Raw genomic sequence first — 20,681 nt, forward strand, 5'->3', positions numbered from 1 at the left:
GAGATGGGGTTGATTTAATATTTTAATTGATGGTCTTCCCACACAAGATGGGTACTTACGAACTTTGCTAGAAAAGCAGAACACTAAGAAGCATTACAAACCGGGGGTCAAGATCTGGACCCGAATTTATAGACATAGGGTGAGAGTTAACAGCACAGAGTGGAAGTTAGAGCACCAGGGAACTACAAATTAGCTTCAGAAGTAACATCTTTTAAAGATTAAGCAGTAGAAGGTCCCCAGTGTTCTGACGATGAAGCAAAAACTGACTTTAAAACATCCAAAGGAGCATTTTCTTTCTTGTTGAACTGTTCTCAAAAATGTGGTTTTGCTGAATGAGCTTGGGTTTCATGATATATTTACCTGCTATTCTGCTTTCCTTCTTCAGCGGCGTATTTTTCTCCTTCTCAACTTCTGAGTGTTTTGAAGCTATTCTCATGACAATTACTGAGAAGGGCAATGAAAACCATAAAGAAATAAGAGGAAGAGCTTTTGTGTTTCAAGATAGCAGCAAAAATGAGTAAGCTGCCTGTTGAATTTTCCTTTATCTTTTGGCAGGATTATGCAAATGGCAGGAGAGAAGGACTTTTTTTAAGAGTTAGGGCAAATATTTGCTAGAAAAGGTAGTTCCTACACAGGGTTTCAGACACCTCAACAGGGCCATGCATTTTCAGTGATACACTAAAAAAAAGCCTCAACATGTATCAGTAAAAGAGTTATTGAAGGATAAGGGCGCCAACGAGCACTGCTGTATACATTCAGCTTGCAGATGGGCTTAAGCAGCAGCTTGTGCAGGCTGAGACTGAGGGGGGGGCGGAATGATCTTGCCACATCATCCAGGTCTCTTGTAACACAGTTCCTGGACCTCACTTGTGGGAAAACTAGTTTCTGGGGGTACCCACAGGCAGTCAGGAGGATTACACTAATCAGTGCAGGTGCAGGGGACGAGGTCCGCGTAGCTTATTGAAGAACATGCTCGGGAAGAATCAAGGGGGTGTGTTTTCTTCTGGTGGGGATTTTTTAAGGGCAACTTGCCAAGCATTTCAGCAGCTAATTATATTGGGAGTTTATTTTTTGAAGTGTTTATAAGTGATCCAAAAAGAGGGAGGTTTGATTCTTCCACTTGACATGTGCCAAATATAATTGGAATAATCACACACTGGTCAATCTGTGAACAAATTGGATTTGCAATTTTGGCAATCACCCGGCTTTTGAAAGGCCCTCTGGAAATCAGGATGGTTTGTTTCATGCAACGCTGACAGTTTGTGCACAAAAAAAGAATAGAAAAATAAGCAGTTTCTTGCTAGACAAATAAGATCTAGGATGAAATCTTACTCTTTTGAAGTTGATGGCAAGATTCCCATTGGCCATGATTTCACCCCAAATCTTTCAGCAGTGAACCTAGTAGTTCCTAGTAGATCTGCAGAAAAAACGCTATGAGATGTAATCCGATAAAGTTACCTTTTCTCCTTGCAAGCATTCTCAACTGTAAATACTGTGTATGATCAAACTGACATTGTCCTACCTATAAAAAAAATCATTTAAAGAAATTAAGAAGTGAGGGAAGCCAGTACTTTCTTTAGGTCAATACCACAATGGCAGGGGAAATGTCTAAAAGGACTTAATACAAAGGCTGAGGACTTTTTCAGTCTTTTCTTTGATAGTCTTTTCTTGTCCATCTAGTCCCTTGACTTTATCAGCGTGTCATTCTGAAAGACTGGCTCAAGGTCAGTTGTTTCTGGTAATTTCTGCATTTGTATTCCTTGTGCACTCTTCTGAACTGTTTTCGTCCTTCCTGTTTTCAAAGTCTGTGGGGCTTACTTTTTCAAAACCTAAAAGGAGAAATGGAAAATAGGTAAGAATTTCTTGTTCTGAATTTTGCCATTTCCTCTGTTCTCCGTATTCCTCTTTTAAGTTCTTTTTTTATTTTAGTATTTTCCCCATATTTTAATCACAGATGAAAGAACTACAAGACTAGAAAACTCTATTTTTTTTCCTGTATAAAACTACTTCATTTAGGCCCTAGTTCAGCAAAGAAACTTAATTGCCTGTTAAATTTAAGCATTTATTAAAGTTTAGTGTGACTTAAGCACATTAAATGTATTCCTAAAGAGAAATTGAATGTATCTATATATCTTTCACCTATACAGCATCAGACTGAGCATTTCAGATTGCCACTGCCACTATCCAGTAACCTTCACTCTAGGTTCTCCTACTACCAGCTCGGCTCTTTTGACTCCAGTGGGAGCAAGATACATTTCTTTAGTTATTTCTCTCCATGTCAGATGTTAGCTGTTAGAACTCAGGACAAACTCCAAAGTTCAGGAGAGGTTATTGACTTGTAAACCTTTCTCATTGATAAGTATTTGCCTTTGTGACAAAGAGCAAAAACTCAACAATTACTTAGCCTTCCTAAAAAACGTCATTTATACATGGTATGTTCAAAAACAAAGAAAAATTACAAGTGTTTGTTCAAAGAAAATAAAAGGAATCCAAACCAAAATACGCTGTTGTAAATGCAACGTGTGAATACAGACACAAGGATGCAAGATTCCTTTCTAATTCAGACTTTCAATTTCAATGATTGCAAATTTTTGTCAATGTAACAGTGGATAAAAAAATGCTTTCAAAACTGTTTATTAATCCAACTGCCTAGCAAGAAGCTCTGTCTATCAAAAGCCAAGTTAGCTGTTGCTCTACTGGCTGCCACTGACGACAAAGTTTAGACTGTCTGAGAGCAAGACTCCCACTGAAATGAGCTGAGCCATCAGAATTCTGCATTTTTGAATGGCAGCCAAACTATACTCAAAATTTGCCTCTTTCATGAAGACTCCATCCCTTGGTAAATCTTATTCCATAATGTGAAGTACAGATACTCAGTTAATGACCAGGTAAACATAAAAATTTAAAAGCATATTAAAATCTATGGAGCTCATACACATGTTAGCATTTTAACATCACATAAATTTGTGGAAAGGACTATCAGGTCATGTAAATAAATGAATTGTGTCATTTTTTTGCAGTTATAGAATCACCTGAGATGTTACGATATTCTTTGTGCTTCTCTTTCAAAAAAAATATCTGGGTAGCTAGGTGTGGCCCCCGTAATCATAGGAGTGATGTGCCACAGAAGTATCTAAGAAGAAAACTAACAATAACTGTCTCTTTCCCTCTCTTGCTTGTGTGCTAAATTTTGTGTTGAGCTTAAAAGCGTATTTTTCGTTGATTCTGCAAGGAACTGACTTGATATACCAAAAGCGAGGGGAAAATAAAATATACCAGCACAGTGAATGTGAAGAAATCAGTTTTTTACTTAGTTCTGACAGGTTTTGGAAATCACACGCATTAGGGGTAGATGTGCGAAGGCCAAAAGGATTCATTGAGATTTGCACGGTCCATTGCTTACACGTTTGCTCACAGCTGAACGCTTTCTACTTACTGCTCATGCCGTTATCGCAGCAGGCTCACCCTGACCAGTGCTTGGGGCAGCTATTAATAATCCACAGGAGGGAAAGTTTTGCTATCAAAAATTACAAACAGCCTTGCTTGAGACATAATTTTTCTTGAGAGGGCTTCCAAGTTTTAACCACATTTCTGGCTTCACGGAACACTTCACAGATTCTGAGTAATCCCTTTGTGAGGACCTTGCTAATCTCTGTCTTGTTCCAATTTTATGGTTTTGCCTTTATGGGAAGAGAATAAGGAGAAATAAAAGGATGTTTGATACCATAGGGAACTCAATAGAACAACAGGTCTCTCTTCCATTTATCCTTAGTTTATGGGAGCAAATGGACTGTTCAGTTCTTCTGCTATCTTCCTTCCAGGCTTTAAAGATGACTCCCAAAATAAAAGGAGGCTGACACACCAACCGTAAAACATTGTGATGAATTAATTGGTTTTCTGATACAATCTTTTTTCACTCTCTCTATTCTACAGCTTTTTCCCAAGTTCATGCCTTCCTTTCCTGTATTGCCCAACTCCTCCTTTTCTCACAAATTCCAGCGCCACTGCAGCTCCTCTTTACTGAAGCAGACTCATAAGGCCATGTTAGCTGGTTAGATACTTATTTATCCTCTCTATTTATGTGGAATCACAAGATCTTCCAGTAGTGACACATCCCTTACTCCTTTCCCTTTGTCCCACATGACTTGGGCTTTGACTCTTCCTGCTCCATGTGCATGAGGAAACTGGTATCTGGACAATAGTGTCTTGTATGTCTCACAAACACTTATCAAGAAGTCTTGATCAGCTTCTCATATTGTCCCAATGATATTAATTTAATGTAGAACATTTAAAGTATTAAAAAAAACCCAAAACAAACAAAAGATAAGAGGATGGTAAACATGGCTACTCTTGAGCTCATATAGAGCCCACTGCTGTTCTTGCTGACACTGATGGTATCTTTTCATCTGTGATTCACCTGGGGCTGTGACTGCTGTAACTCTATGGATGTTGGCACATTTAGCCAACAGCTCTGTAAATGAAATGCCCTTTGCTTTACCCCAAACTCTTCAAATACAGTCAGTGAGGCAGCTCTTAAAAAAAGAATGTCCTTAGGCATTCTATATAAAACTCTAAAGTTAATTCCTAATAATTTCAAGAGCAATTGGATCAAACCTTTTTAGCATATATGCTATTTTAATCTAGTCTCCTATGGGTTTTTTCAGTTGTTTTGTTTTGTTTTTATTTTTTTATTTCGACATTTACTAGAGGACTTCTAGGACCACAATGGAAAAGCAGCAAAAATCAGCCTTTTCTTTCTTGCATTCTTTTTTTTGTGATGAGAACCTCCTATTCTGTATTCACCATTCATGTGAAACTTCCACCTCCCACAGGTGTTTCAGGTTAGATAGGGTATGTAGCATCTGCATACTCCCACCAGCAAACAGCCAGCACCCGAACTTGCCAAACTAGAAGGTGCATTTGCTTGGCCTGGTTTCCTCTTGGCTTTGGACCTAGTAAGCACAAGCTATGGACATTCTTAGCATCTCTGAGACAGACCTATTTGCTATCTGTTTGCTTTAGGGTAAGCCAGGCAGATGCTCAGGAGACGGTGCCTTTCTAAACAAAATGAACGTGTACGTGACAGAACCTTTCACAGACTTCCACTCTGCCATGGAGGAAAGCTGCTGCCTTCACTGCTCTTCCCCCACCGTGTTCCCACAGTACAGATGCTTATTTAAAAATTTTTTTCCTTTCCCACGTTCTTGCTTCTTTTTGATAACATATATATATAATTATGAAAATATAAAGGGGCCAAAGGTTTGCTTTTGGAGTGATGGATGCCTAGGATAGCCGGGGTTTACCCAAGATGGCAAGTCTTCTCTAGGATACAGCTTTGATTATTTTGTGGGTGCATAGCAATATTACAACTGATTTGCTTTCACTTTCTTTAACACCATGGAGACCACAGGAAGCTCAGCATATTACTGTGCTGTCCCCTGAAATAAGTGACTAGTCCAAAATGACTGTACACAAGCAGTAAGTTGAACAGTGCAGCCACGGTACCAGCACAAAGAATCTAATGGGAGTGGTTTAGAAACAGACTTCCATCTTCGAAACGTGCCTGTGTTCAGTTCCTTGCATGTTAGACCATGAAGTGTTTTAAACACAGGATGTTGCTCCCTCTGCACATGGGGAAGACTAAGTAGTGAGGCTGGCTCGACCAGCCGGAGTGTATCCAGCAAGTGGCAGACTGGCGAGCTGGATGGACACAAATGCCCAACTTTTTTCTCTCTGCCTGCTGCTTTGCCTTTTTCCCCATCTGGCATTTTGGTCCTTGGTCACTTCTGTTTGCGAAAAAGGTGTAACCAAAACTTCCTCTTCTGGTTTAAGAAGATTACGCTTTATCTCATGCCACTATCTCTGCTGGGAAAGCTGTACATAACACCTGAATTCAGGAGTATAAAAGATAAGGTTGTCCGAGTTGGAGAACAAACTTACCTACATTTGCCCAGAGAAGATAGAATTTTAACAGAGGTTACTGACATTTCTGTGCTGACTTTAGAAAATCACTTTATTCTTACTTAAAGGGAGAATTTTTCTATGCCAGTTCACTCTTTGGCCTTCTTGCTGAGTACACTAACCTGGAAGTTTATTTCATCTATAGGAATGTAATAGACTTCTTATAATAGAAAGCAACATTATTTGGTTCGGTTCTGTTTTGGATTCATGGGGTAACACTGGTGAAGGAATTATACCCAGGCACTCAAATTAAAATCAGGCCTACATCGTATCTTCACCCTGAGTTATATTTGGCAATGTACAAGTATTTTGAAAGTCATGGGAAGTGAACAGACCTTGCAAAAACATGGAGACTCCAAATGTTGATATCACTGCTGTAAACTTTTTCATTGCTCTGGTATTTGGAGTACTCTACACTGTTTAATTTGGGCTATTAACATTCCAAATGAAAGTAGCAAGAACTCCACCATAAGTTTATCTTTCTTTGACTAATCTTAACATGCACCCAAGTCTCTGTCTAAGGTTTCCAAGAACGACATGGTACGGTTATATTTCAGAAGCACATTATCTACGCTGTCTGCTTTAGCCATTTTACTGACACTGCCTAAGTGGCCCCCCTGGAAGCACCTACCTCTCTCCAGTGACTATGTAGGGAGTTTGCTCTTCTAATTTTTCTCTTCTGAATAAGAGCAAAATTAGATCTTACAGTAGACTAAACCAAATGATGCCAATATGCCCACCAGTATCAAGTTAGAGTTTTGATCCTTTAAATCTTATTCATGCAAGTAAATCAGCAGTGCTGCTTGTGGAGTGGAAGAGAAGCAAAGCTATGTTATTAAAGGTCACGGGACCAGAGCTTCAGAACATCTATGGCTTTTACTCCACTCAGCCTTAAAATTCCCATGCTCAGCCCCCTCCCTCCATTGCTGTATTTTAGCCAATTTCTAAGTAATATTCCCAGCACAATATAATCCTGAACTTCAAAGCAGGCTCTTATTTTTTTACAGTTGTAGTAAAAGTACAGTTATGGAAATAAACATCAGCTAATAATATAATAACGGTGGAAAGGGCAAGGCGCAATATAATCCAATCAAAGAGGTTCAGTCCAGCATTACTTCTTCACCAGATACTACATATAGAGACACACACACGCAGAGGCACTCATAAAAACTGCTACACAGAATCTACCCTTAGCTTATCCAGTCCTTCCACTTTATTACCTACTGACGCAGTAAAGCCTTTTGGCATTGATTTAATAAATGCAATGAATATTTATAAAAAAGATACCAAAGAACAGGATTTGAAAGAATCTTCTTTCTCTGCAACCACAGTTTCAGCTGGCTTCAGTGTATTTTCCTTTAACATTCAAATCTGACATGTCAGTGCATAGGGGAAAGTTTGCATTTTCTTTACTACAGACAATTACTAGACTATTGTACTGTTACTGCAAGAAAAATGGTGCCAGGTGAAGAAAAAAGGAAGGAAAGGACTATAACTATAAAGCGCACATTTACAGCTTTCTGTATATCTCCGACGCACACGTTCTACTGAAAGGATTTCAATCCCTTTTTATTTCAGTAACGTTTCTTTGCTCTGAAAGGCTGTGAAATGCACAAACACAAATCTAAGAGCAAAACGTATGAAAATTACTGGAAGACTGTAGGATGACAAAACTACTGGGAACACTAGAAGAAAAGTCTCAGGGGGCTGGAACACCTGAAGCACACCTGAAGAAAATTTTATTTTTCTCCATTTTTCCTGAAATTATCCTTCAACTTTTTTTTCGGAAAAAAAAGTAAATCTAAACACTTTCTATTTTAAAGAGTTTAAAAAATGGACAATTCTCGTGAAAAGGAGGATTTTGTGGAAAATTCTGTTCTGCTGAAAAAAATGACTTTTGTTAAAACCAAAAACCACAGCTGTGATTCAAAGAATCAGAGAAGACCACATACCAAGAAGAGCACATTCCCCTTTCAGGACCCAGAAACTGGGACACCGGTCTCCATACACTTCTCAATACTTACGCGAGGATAGTCCCTCGCTGTCATCATTTCAGTTACATAGGTCTGCATGTGGTATGCAGATAGCTGTATGTCTGGCATGGAGCTCCGGTCAAATGCAATGCAGGGAAAAACATCTGTGGATAGGTAGCATAAGTGTTTATAGCATGCTGAATTGATAATTGTACCATCTTTATTCTGAGGGAACTGAAATTCATAAGCTGGAAAAAATAGTTTTGCATAAACATGAACACATTCACCTTTCCCACATAAATAGTGGAAATTCATACTAACATACATTGACTTGTTTCACAAAGCATAGATACCATTGCCATCCTTCTGTGTGCAATATTTCACTTAAGGTTATCTTGTTCCTGTACTAAGTCCTGCAATAGATTCTTCACAATCTTTAAGTAATCTTCTTTAAGCTTGGCCATCATTTGAGTGGTACTTGGGCAGGTTTCATCTCACTTCAGTAAAGGCTAGTTTTTTTGTACCTCATGAAGCATGTATGGGACAAAGACACTTACAGCTTCCTTGCGCTCAAAGTACCTGCTGACCTCATCTGCTGAACTAAAGATCTGTTTAAAATACATTGTCATTTGGATTAAAGTTACTTTTGACACAAAAAAACCCTATGCAATACACCTGTACTATTTTAGGCATATTTAATTCATTGATCTTATTAGGAGTTGGCTATCAAATTCTTTTTAGCAGTAGAAAGTAGTGGGATATCCACAATATTATTTTACATAGTTATGCAGATTGAAAGGTTTTGTAGTGCGAAAAAGGTAAAGTCAACTATAGACAACTTAAGAGAGTTAAATACAAGTGCTAGATTTAAAAGGGAAGATGCTGTTTCAGGATGCCAGCCATGTTATACAGCTGTTTTCCCAAGACAGGAATGCAAGGGTCGAAGGGATTGTACAGAATCCCTTGGGGAAAAAAAGGTGAGGTGAATCCTTGGCGGCTGCCCGAGAGGAAATGGGGAGCACACTGGAAGAGGGGGGGAAGGAAAAAGAAAAAATGTAGCTAGGCAATCTGGCAAGCAGAAAGGCAACACTACACAGACTTTGTAGAACATACAAGCAAAGAATGAAGATTTAGGTAATAGAGAGGAATAACGATTTCTTGACTTTTTAACCCTTCCCTGCATGTATCTCTGAATGAGTAAGAGACTGTTTGAAGAAAGCCAATTCTGCATCACTGGTCATAGGTTTTTAGATTAAGAGATATTTTTTGCGGTGTCAAATACAGCTGAGTTTAGCTTGTCATGTCATCTGGAAGAAAAGAAGTGCCATCATGGAATTCAGTTTAAGATTAAAAGAACTGTGATGCTATTCCTGGCTACAAAAAGATGAGAGTGCAGACTCACCCTGGAGCCCTGACAATTTTCAAAAGCTTTCCACCATTTTCATTTATCACATTAAAATGTACATTGTTTCCTTAGACTTTCAGGTTTCATGTCACACTCCAGAGGAGGAATTCCCTGTTCCTTCCTTATTTCAAAAATTACTAAGGGACGTAATATATATTCAGGAGCCAAGGCACCAAGAGGGATTAACCACGTTGTTAATGGTTTCAGTTGACTCTACTTAGCTTTCACTGCACCATGTAAGTAAGAATAAATACATGTTGCAAAGGATAACTCTATTATGGAAGGTAGAATCTATATTTGGTTCCTCAAGCACAAAGAAAATACCTGCATAGGAAGAAGACATCTTTGTGGTTCAGTAAAGCATGAAGTTCTCTAGTTTTTGAGCAGTGCACAGGACAATTACAGAAAGGAGGTAAAGACCCCTGACAACACTTTTCCAGGAGGAAATGTCAAAAAGGTGAGAGAACCTGAGGAGAACCTGAAAATTTTATTTTCTTCCAGGAAATCAGTTGGAAAAGTCTTAAACAATTTTTGAAATAAACTTGGATGTGTTCCACTGCCCAAAATCATGTTTCCACTGAAGCCAATGGCAATGCCCCTGCAGATTTCAGTGGCTATAAAGTCAAGATGTGACTGCTGATACCGAAGATAGTGCTATATAATTCATTTTGCGCTTAGAGACATCAGAGCAGATTTCTTAAGATGTTTTAATTGCTCAGCTGCCATTGAACTAAGTAGAAGCAGGCAGTGTAATAATACTCTTCTGTTATATCTGAATCAGATTAGAGGACTTAAATCTTAAAGCTATTGTATAAATCCCTATGATCAACTAATATTTCAGATCACTTAAACTGATCATGTTCATATTTTTAATTCGAGCAGTAGCCTCAAACGTACAATGATTTTTTGCATCCAAGGTTATATGTTTGTTATCTGTTGGTATCTACTTTCTTGGTTTAGCTTTTGCTACCTGCAGAAAACTTTGAAAAACAAACACAGCGAATCTATGGAAATTATGCATTTATTTAGACATACCAGAATTTTAAGGCTTATTACTCTGCTAATTCTATTAACCTTTACTTATCTCCTAGTCTACATTGTTCAGACACCTATTCTAGTTTTCACGGCAGCTTATAAATTACTTTCATTAAAATCCAGAAGGGAACTCTCCATCTATCATGGAAGTGCATGACTTTCTTTAAAAACAACAGCCTAGGCTTTGCTAGGGAAGAATGACTTTTTATCTTTGTGACAGAAATCCCAGTTGACAGCCCTGTTTATGCTACAGAAAATAATGACTGCTGACAGTCTCAAGGACCACCCAGTGGGTTATTTACATTTGAAACATTTGAAATCAACTTTGTTTAGATAATGTTTCAGTTTTGCATCTGGCTTGCCTGCACATGTTGCTTGTACGCTGTATTAAAGTTAGTACATCTCATTGGAACTGTAATCAATAATGTCCAAGTTGCATACTGTCAGCCAGGATCTATTAATGTGAAACTGCTGAGTTTCATGTTAAACATTTTGTTCATTTGGATTTTGGAGCCCAGTTGTTAACAGAAAACCCTTCATGTTTAAGAAAACTGGCATTTTTAAAAAGTAAGTGAATAACATCTAGGCTTTTTATTCTGACATCACCCTCAGGAGGAGAATATAAATATATTTTTTTAATATTATAACATGTAAAAGAAAGATACTCCAGGCTACCTGAGTTCCCTTAGGCTTGGTATGTTAGATATCATAAACAATTAATATTGTTAAATTAAGAGCCCTAGATTAAGATAATCCATTTAGCAATGTACAATTTGAACAATTTTAAGAAATAACAACTTTTCATGAGATCTATATTTTCTTCAGTTCAGGACGTTCTCTTTTCAACTCACTATTTTCCATCTCTTTGTTTTGCCAAGAATATTTCTAAACTGATCAAAAGAAGAATAACTTGAAGGGTCTTCTATAAATCTAAAACAATTCTCTGAATATCAAGTTACAGAGATACATATTTTTATCCAGCATTTGTCTTAGTACCAAATAAGACAATGATGAAATAAGCAGATAGTTTGAGTGTGTCAAAACTAGCAACTAAGATTAATATCCCATATTAATTCCTATTACTGAAGTAGATATGAACTTATATTGCTGTTAATTATATCTTTCCCTTTCTTAGATTTTCCATTCTTCATTCACAGTGGCAGTGATCCATAGTTTCAGTTCATGTTCCAGTTTGGAAACTTTTGTTAACAGGATTTGAAAGTGTATCTCCTTGCTTAATTTAGAAAGTCATAGAGAAAATATCATACTTATTTCTGAAATGCAAGAATAAAGTATTTATATACAGAGATCATCCTGAAGGATTGCCAACAAAATGACATTAGGATGACAGTTTCCAGGAACAAGTTAATCTTCTCTACTACAGACTCCAGAAACCACTCTAGAAAGCATTTCATGCAACCTACCTCTCTTGACTGACTGCTTTGGAAAAACAGACATCTAACTTGGGAGGACTCCTAAACCTACCTGAACAGGTACCTGAAAGTAGATGGCACACATCTAGATATATTTTCAAAACCAAAAATGCTCTTTGGATGATGTGTTGGTTGGTGCTGAATATCCTTCCCCTCCACTTTTGTTTTTGTTTTAGTTTTTTTAACATTTATCAGCAGCGTGGCAATGAGTGCTACTCTACGGAATGGAACCTCTGTGTATCAGAAGAAAAAGCCTTGCTACAAGAGAAAAATTCTTGATATCATGAAATACTCTAACTTAAGCTAAGGTAATGTTCCAAACCTTGAGAAGGCAAAACAAGGAAATAGCTACAGGATTTTACTTTTTATATAGCAAATTCTTTTTTATGCTATCCAAAGAGCAACTACGATTAGGAATCTTCAAAAAGAAAGCCTGTTTCCTTTGGCTGCCATGATCATGACCATACTCCAAGGGATCTACAGGAAAAGATGCCAGCAACCTGCACAGGAATCTGCAAAGAAGGTCAGGGCTGCTTCAGAGCTTCAGTTGTAACTGACTTCAAACATGTGAGATGTATGGGATGGCTTTTTAAATGACAGAAGTGACTGACCAGAAGAACACATAGATGGTAATATAGGAAAAAAAATACTTAGCATGGACTGATGCAAAGTCAGTATCCTTTCTGCTAGGAATGTGAGCTACTGGAAAGCTACGTTAAAGAGTATGTATTGCTTGAGACTGTGATGACCATGGAGAAAATACTGATTGGATTGTTCTCAGAGGCATATAAATACATCAATAATCTCTGTCTTACACTGTAATTTGAGCAGTAGCCTGGCTCCTAGCAAAGTCAGCAGAGTAACGTAGATTTTAAATAAATTTAGCACCATTTAACATTTAAAGTCTACCTCAAAGCTACCAAAAGAATCCCACTGATGTAAAATCAGCTGGAACAGGCCCAAGTATTTTCAGCATTGCCAGAAGGAAACAAGGGGTTAGTCTGAAAGGCATGAAATCAGATATGCAAAAGAAGTGATCCAAAACACATCAAACACAATCTTAGGCTGCAAAATCTTAGAGCAGCTTGTCCCGGTTCACATTTGTAAGAATCTGATGGCTGACAAGAAACCAATTAGAGTAAGAGACTGATGTTTTGAATTTCTGGCTTAACTGTGGCCTTAATTTTGACATCAAATATGACAGAAGGAAATTGGAAACATTAAAATACAAGACACACTAAAGGGAATACCAGGCTGAGAGCAAGTAATAGCCTGAGACAGGTTTTAAAAGGTAATGGGCAGATCCAGTTTTCACAAAAAAACCCGACCACCACAGAATGTATAACTCAAATTAAAACCAGTATTTTAACAGACATCTCCTCTGCTTAAAAAAAGTTCATTTTGGCCCAGGTTTCTGCAGTTGGTAAGATCTTACAGAACGGCACCTATTTAAGTGACTTGATACTTTAGTAATTAAAAACGTCTCCCAGGCAGCTGGAACTGTCAATCTGTGACAATACTTTTGCATCCAGGCGCTTTATTTATTTCCCTCAACAGCATCATCTAAATTTATTGTGAGGCATAACTCACACTTAATTGTGTAAAAATTAGAGTCTAAAATGATTTAAAACCCTTGGAGAAAAGGATTTGACTAGCATTTGCATTTGGAAAATAAAATAAAAATGTCTGAAAGCAAAAAAGGCACTACAAATACTGTGAAAACAGGATGTTCAGAAACTCAGAATTCTAATAATGTTTGTTGTGAGACCACGTATCTGATTTGACAGAACAACAACTTTCATTTACAGGAATGGTGTGAGAATGCAGGCTGCCAGTTAACTAGTCTCTTTTTTTTCCCCAGCTAACTATTTGGTACAGTGGTTAGCATTACTCAAGTGTTTAGAGGGAGGCCACAGGAAGGTTAGGTTTAGTTGCCCTGGATGCTGTCAAACATAGTCCTTGAGCATTGAGCAAGTCAGATACTAAAAGGCCAGGCATAGCACAGGACTAGTACAAGACTGGAGAAGGATACACAGGTAGAAAAGCAGAAAAGACGAGGGGAAACTCTTCACCTCAAAATTTCTTAAACAATAAAATTAACTATGATTATTGTTTTTGTGAATGGAATTGTATTCAATAGTTTATGGAAACACTTCATATACTTAAAATGACCTGCAGGCTAGCTTTAGGCTAGAAATATGCATAAGTGTGCTAGGAGTATTTGCCTTTTCCATAAGGTTAAATGGAAGGTAAACTTTGCCAGGTAAAAGGTTCAAGAACTGCTTTTATAAAGGCAGATGCCAAGGCTCATCTTAGTGATGCAGATGGCAGAATTCCTCTGAAATCTACAGTTACAGGAATTTTTATTTCTACTGTTAAAAAAAACCAAACACATAGGTAAAGAATTACAGGATGGATTGCAGATATAGAAGAATACATGACCAACAATGTAGCATTAGGGTTAGTATGCATTAGTTCATCCACTTCTGACATTTAGGGAACTATTTGCACTTAATTTTGAATGAAATTAACTAAAACCTTTTCCAAAGACTGAAGCTTGCTATTTCTTTTTATGTATTTTTCTTACATTAGCTATGGCATGGGAAAAGCCCAAAAGGTTTTCTTTGCAGTATTTCTAATTCAATTAAGAGCAAAAACCAATTAAAAACTCACAAATGTTTTCCCACGAACTTTTAGACTGAAGTGTTGGATAAATTTAGATTCTCAATACAACCTAATTTGATTTTCAAATGTTCTGGCCAAGTTTTTTAGAAATAGATGCCTACAGGTAGGATGCTGTTTCTATATTTAGGTAAAACAGAAGAAAGCTCTACATTTCAAAAGTTCTGTGCATCTAAGTACCTGCAATAAATCAACACAAGCAGCTGCAGTTCAGCTCCCTTTAGATCAGACAATTCTTTTAAAGATCTACTGCAAAGGCTACATAAATGACTATTTTTGTCTTCCTTATGATCATATAGGCATAAGCTGTGTATAGAATTGGTAGAAATGTATGCAATATGGATTTAAGACTGTAAAGTTGGACACAATTTGTAAAAATCTGGTTTAAAAATTTGTGCAAGTATGATTAGAGCTACTGTAGAAATGTCTTGAGCTTTTAAAGGAGAAACTCAGTCATTTTTCAAGGAGATGCCAGTACTCAATCCTGAGGAATTTCCGCCTGCCATCCTGCTCCCAATTTATTAAGGCAAACAGAACAGACCATCACTGAGGAAGACATTCAGTTGGACTGAGCTGGTCCTTATCCAAACATGGATCCAAAATAACCACCCAGTGCGTATGTGTGTGTGTGCGTGCGTGCATGTGTGTGTGTATGCACACATACAGAAAGAGTGAAACAGAACAGTTAATCAGGAAAGACCAGCCTGAGATGTTTCTGTGGAAGGTTCAATAAATGGGAATGTTTGGCCTGATATGAGAAGGGAGAGTGGGATTACCTGTTTACTCGTTGCTGAAGAACTGGAGATCTTAGCCACGACAGAAACCTACACCTACACCTAACAGAAGTGTTTTTTTGGTCAGCAATGGCCTGCAAGGAAAAAAAGAATGGAGGAAAATGTCAGAATAAAAGTTTTGCAGTTATACTTATCAAAGTTAATTTTTAAAATTATGAGTTAAATTACTAGTAAATTAACAGATCTTGGCAAAACAGAGATTGCAAAGAATAGAATTTGAACACACTATAATTATGGTTTTGGTCATGTACTTAAAAGTATCGCAAACGAACATAAATGGACAAAATTACGTTGGCTGTCAAAGAGAGGTGTTAGGAATAAACTGAATAAGGTTTAAAAAACTTTTAAATTGCTGAAAGCATAGATACCATTTAAAACAGTTAATAAAAGTGGATGCATTAATTAAAACAGATGTGGAAGAAAGATAAGAGTTGCATGCTGTTTCTGTTTAACAACTAGCTGATGAAATGCCTGTAAGAAAGAACAAAACCTTTTTTTTCATTTTCCTCCCTGCATTTAGTACCTTTGGCTGGTATCAGGATAAAATGAGTACTTTGGGTTTTAAGCTAATCTTAATGGTTTAAAGATAAACTTTAAAACATATCATCCTGTCCCATTACCATAAGCAGAATACTTTTCTTATTTACATCATTTGTTGACAGACAGTTGCCTAAATACTCTGAATACTGAAAATTCTGGAAGCATGGAACTGGCAGATATTATTGTTTCACCATGTCGTGGTTTAACCCCAGCCGGCAGCTAAGCACATACAGCCGCTCGCTCCCTCCCTGCTCCCTGGTGGGACGGGGGAGAGAATCGGAAGGGTAAAAGTAAGAAAACTCGTAGGTTGAGATAAAGACAGTTCAATAGGTAAAACAAAAGCTGTGCACACAAGCAAAGCAAAACAAGGAATTCATTCACTACTTCCTATGGGCAGGCAGGTGTTCAGCCATCTCCAGGAAAGCAGGGCTCCATCACGCGTAACGGTTACTTGGGAAGACAAACGCTATCACTCCAAACGTCCCCCCTTTCCTTCTTCTTCCCCCAACTTTATATACTGAGCATGACGTTATAGGGTATGGAATAACCCTTTGGCCAGTCGGGGTCAGCTGTCCTGGCTGTGTGCACCTTCTTGTGCACCTGGCAGAGCATGGGAAGCTGAAAAGTCCTTGCCTAGGGTAAACACTACTCAGCAACAACTAAAACATCAGTGTGTTATCAACATTATTCTCACACTAAATCCAAAACACAGCACCATACCAGCTACTAAGAAGAAAATTTACTCTATCCCAGCTGAAACCAGGACACACGATTACGAATATTATGTAAAACTTGGTGTATTTAGTAGTTATGGTGCTTTTCTGAGCTTTTCAATGGATTCTCCTTGCAAAAGTAACAGACCTGGTAATCAGATAATGTAAATTTTGCTAAATACTGATATAAACCAGATATCAAGTCTTTTGAAGTTTTATTGTATGGAAAGGGTGGATTTGAAGAAACTAAGCTGTCATATGTCTTGAAAACACATAAAACAGAGAAGAAAGAGAAGGAGTCTTGATCCAAAAGCTGATGAGGAGATTGTATACACTAGGATCTTCCTGTGAGTTGAACTCTGCTGGATAGACTTTGTAGATAGTCTTGTTACCATCAATGTATATTCTCTGGTATGGTTTTATTCTGGAAGAAACAGAGTTAGCTTGATGACAGTACACTGGACAGTGAACAGCCTCACAAGGAAAAACTTGCATGGACTGAAGAAACTCAGATCAGTGGAGAAGCTACATCGTCTTAACATATGCCTAAGGCTCCAGAAGTGCCTTCCTGTAGGTGACAGAGGAAGCTTAGGAACTAATTAAAACTCACGTTTGAAAATATGGGTAGGGGGAAAATACAGTTTAGGCAGACTGTGGAAACTGTTAAAAGAGGAACAAGACTACTTCCCTTTCTCCTCCAGTTGTAAGCAGTGAAAGCTATCACAAAATGATATAGATGGTAAGGCTTTAACCACCTTGGACTTACCTCAAAAAAAAATGTTTAGTCCTTTGAACTATTATGAGGAATATCTCTGAGTCCACTGGAAACCAAGCAAAACCCAAACTCATGCTGAGGGTGAGAATAAATGAAGTTTTCATTCTTCTTGTCCTTCAACTGTGACATTTACCCAAGCATTTCAGTCCCTGAAAGGATAAACCTTAGGCCAGAGACAGCAGGGAAGATGCATTCAAACGTTCCTAGCAGACAAATCATTTGATATTTTATAAAAGGCCAGAGTGGGTAAAAACTTTCTTGCAAACCTGCTGCCAATATGTGTACGTTAGTGAAAACACACCAGCTAGTCACGTCAGAAGGAAGATTCTTTGTAGCGCACCTTGCAAAACTGCTCTGCCAGTCCAGTGACCCATCGGTAGTCACATCCAGAGAAAAATGCTTAGAGGTGCAACAGAAAAAAATATTTCTGGACACCATGGAATTCAAAATTTGAAGCCTATAAGATGGTAATCCATAAGATTTCCTCCAAGAAAGATTCCTACTTTGACTATTTAGGATGGTGAAACATTTTGTGTTAAAAACAATTATGATTAAGTTACCTGATGGTGTTGAGCACAGAGTGTACAGTCCTAACTATTATGCTTTGGAAATCACCTTGCTCAAAATAAAGCCTACAAAGACTGACAGGAAATTGGGCTGCCATATATAAAATATAGTCACAAAATAAATATGGGAAGTACCTGTATTATATATATAGAGAAATTACTATTGTCTGATTAACTGCACTTGAGCAATAAGAATAGTTGTTTTATATGCTGAAGGTAACTGCTTATATGAGCAAGATGATGAATTGAACCTGCTCAACACCACAGCAGAAGTACTTTGCCTGTTATCCCCTCGAGGGAACCCCATGACTCCATAACTCATTTTTTCTCTTCTAGTACAGAAACCTACTGATTTGGTCCTACAAACATCTATCCTACCAACCCCCACTAAAAACCAGATGCCGGGCACCTCATAACTGGTCTACAAACACATTTAATACTTTGTGCTAGAGGCACCATCTTCTTCAATATCTTCTCTTTCTTCTGGATCTGGGTCAGGCATCCTGTAGCGAAGGAACACATGGACTTTCTTTCACGGAAAACCTCTCTTACCAGAACATAAGCATCTCTTGGGTGCCTCTGTATATCTCTAGGTTTTTGTTCCTAGACCTACTGCAGAAAACCTGCTACATAACTACCTGTTCCTTACAGATCTCTTAGTTTACAGAATCACGCAGACTGCCTTTTACTGCAAAGCCCATAACTAAAAATGCTTTTGGAATTAGCCTAAGCCCACTGACATGGGTTGATCCAGCCTGTGTCAAAGGCATGCAGAATCAGGCAGCAGAGTTCTATAGTGCTTCCAGAAGGTTTGACAACCAAGGGCTTTTCTTGAATTAGGCTAATCCACTGAATCTTCTCTTTCCTGTATTGTATTTAGAGGAAGAAGGGAATTTTGCAGGTATAAGATACACTTCCCATTTAATATTTCCCCTTCAAAATGTGGCTTGGATTTAGTAGTTAATCAGTACTATCCTGCAGAGTCTACAGACTATCATGAACACTTAGATTAGACAAGCCTCATTTTTCCCAAACTAAGCTAAGTCAATCCAAGAAACTGAATTTACATAAACAATAAAAAGATTTTACTGTGCAAGTTCATAAATTCTGACAGTTTCATGGAAACAGACACTTGAGATGGGTTAAGAAGCTTTAACAACTCTACACAAAGGCAAGTATACTGGCTGAAAAAGCAGCCAGCATTCTGGAAATGACTAATGAATTACTACAGCACAATTCTGCTAGTGGATGCTTCAGCTTGTACTGCATAACTAAAGTGCAGCAACAGGGTATAATAGATGCAGGAGTGATTCTTTGTGAATATGTGGCATATCTAGCTTCTGGGTCTATGATATTATTATTAATCCTGTTCACTGATTCTTGATATTAGATGATTCAGTGTTTCCTTGCTTAATAAGCAACAGACACAGTCTGTGAAAGATAGGCAAATGCAGAAGAATTTGCCTTCTCACCTCAAACTGGCAGATGCTACAACAGTCCTTCTAAAGGCATATATTAACACTCCACTGCAGCTACGTAAGGTTATTTAAGTCTTTCCAGCTGGTTAGAAAATACTGCAAGCGGTATGGATCCGTTTGGTGGTGGTATCCGTCTGAAGACAGATCACATACATCTTGTCTATGAGGGAAGGAATATGACGGATTTTCATTGAAAGGTAGTAAACACATCTGACTATAGTTTCAGTCTCTTCTGTCTCATTTTGAGTTTGTTTATCAAAAGTGTGTGAGTGAAGTGGATTTCTGGGATGATTCAGAAACTTTTGCCAATGAGTGGAGCAGAATGATTTTCTAATGATGATAAGTCCTCCTCTATACTAGGCTTAACCGCATTCAGATGGATAACTTAAAGCTAAACAGCACCCAATAGATTAGTAGATCAGAACAGCAGATCAGCTGCAACTTGGTTGCTGGAAAGATCACACATACTAATTTTCCATCTGATTCTCATGGCACTGTTAGAAGAAACAAGGACTTAATGCATTTTCTAGTGGGGAAAACCCGAGACTGAAGAAGCATAATTATCATCTTGGCATTAACTCCATGCAAGATGCAAATTCAGCATATCAGTAACAAGAAGGAAACTAAACTGGTTCTCAAAAACCCCAAGTCTCATTCTCACCTCTGTTCTGATTTGTCACATCAACTTTCAAGTCAATATCTGCATCTGTAAAATGAAGTTGATTTACAAAAATACTCAAAATTAAGTTGAAATCTGAGAATGATAGTGCTATACATTACTACTACATATATGCTGCAGAAATATCTTCCCTGTCTTACTGTTACTAATTTACTCTGTTTACTGTGTAATTTACTCTATGTTGCTCTTTCCTTAAAGATTAAACATTAAACAAGTCTTAAACGGGAAGAAGCAGGAAGAGTTGTGCAAGCTCACTTGTGAACCAGGCAAAGATTTCTCTGTCTTGCTTTCCATCTGTGGAACAAGTTCCTACAGGAATCAAGGGATATCATAAGCCTATATATTTTCTGGGAGGGACTATTCATGTATTTTATTAAACAAACTTTCCGAAGTGCTTAAATTCTTCAAAGATGAGGCCAGTATAAGACAAGCTATCAGACAAGCTGAACTGCTTAACTGTTACAGAGTTGTTTAAATAAAGGTCTTTGTATGCCTAACAAGGACAAACATTGGGGACCGGACCTAAAGTAGTTACTAAGAAAAACTGCAATGCCTAAAGTGATTTTTAAAACCAAGTATAAAGGTAATTTCATCTGCCATACCTGCGAAAAAATATCTGTGTTTAGTAAAGAACTCCAACTCAGAGA

At 37.8% G+C, this 20,681-nt stretch overlaps 1 long non-coding RNA gene across 1 annotated transcript; it reads right to left on the reverse strand.

Moving 5' to 3' along the window:
* Positions 1–371: 371 nt before the first annotated feature.
* LOC148053461 (uncharacterized) lies at positions 372–15,351 on the reverse strand. Its single transcript, XR_015708869.1, has 3 exons — positions 15,266–15,351; positions 7,986–8,098; positions 372–1,829 (listed from the first exon to the last, which is right to left on the reverse strand). It is a non-coding gene; the product is annotated as an uncharacterized LOC148053461 (long non-coding RNA).
* Positions 15,352–20,681: the final 5,330 nt, after the last annotated feature.

Source organism: Nipponia nippon, unplaced genomic scaffold (assembly GCF_047370975.1).
Source record: "Nipponia nippon isolate SJK-2023a ecotype South Korea unplaced genomic scaffold, ASM4737097v1 scaffold_4, whole genome shotgun sequence".
NCBI classification, from domain to species: Eukaryota; Metazoa; Chordata; class Aves; order Pelecaniformes; family Threskiornithidae; genus Nipponia; species Nipponia nippon.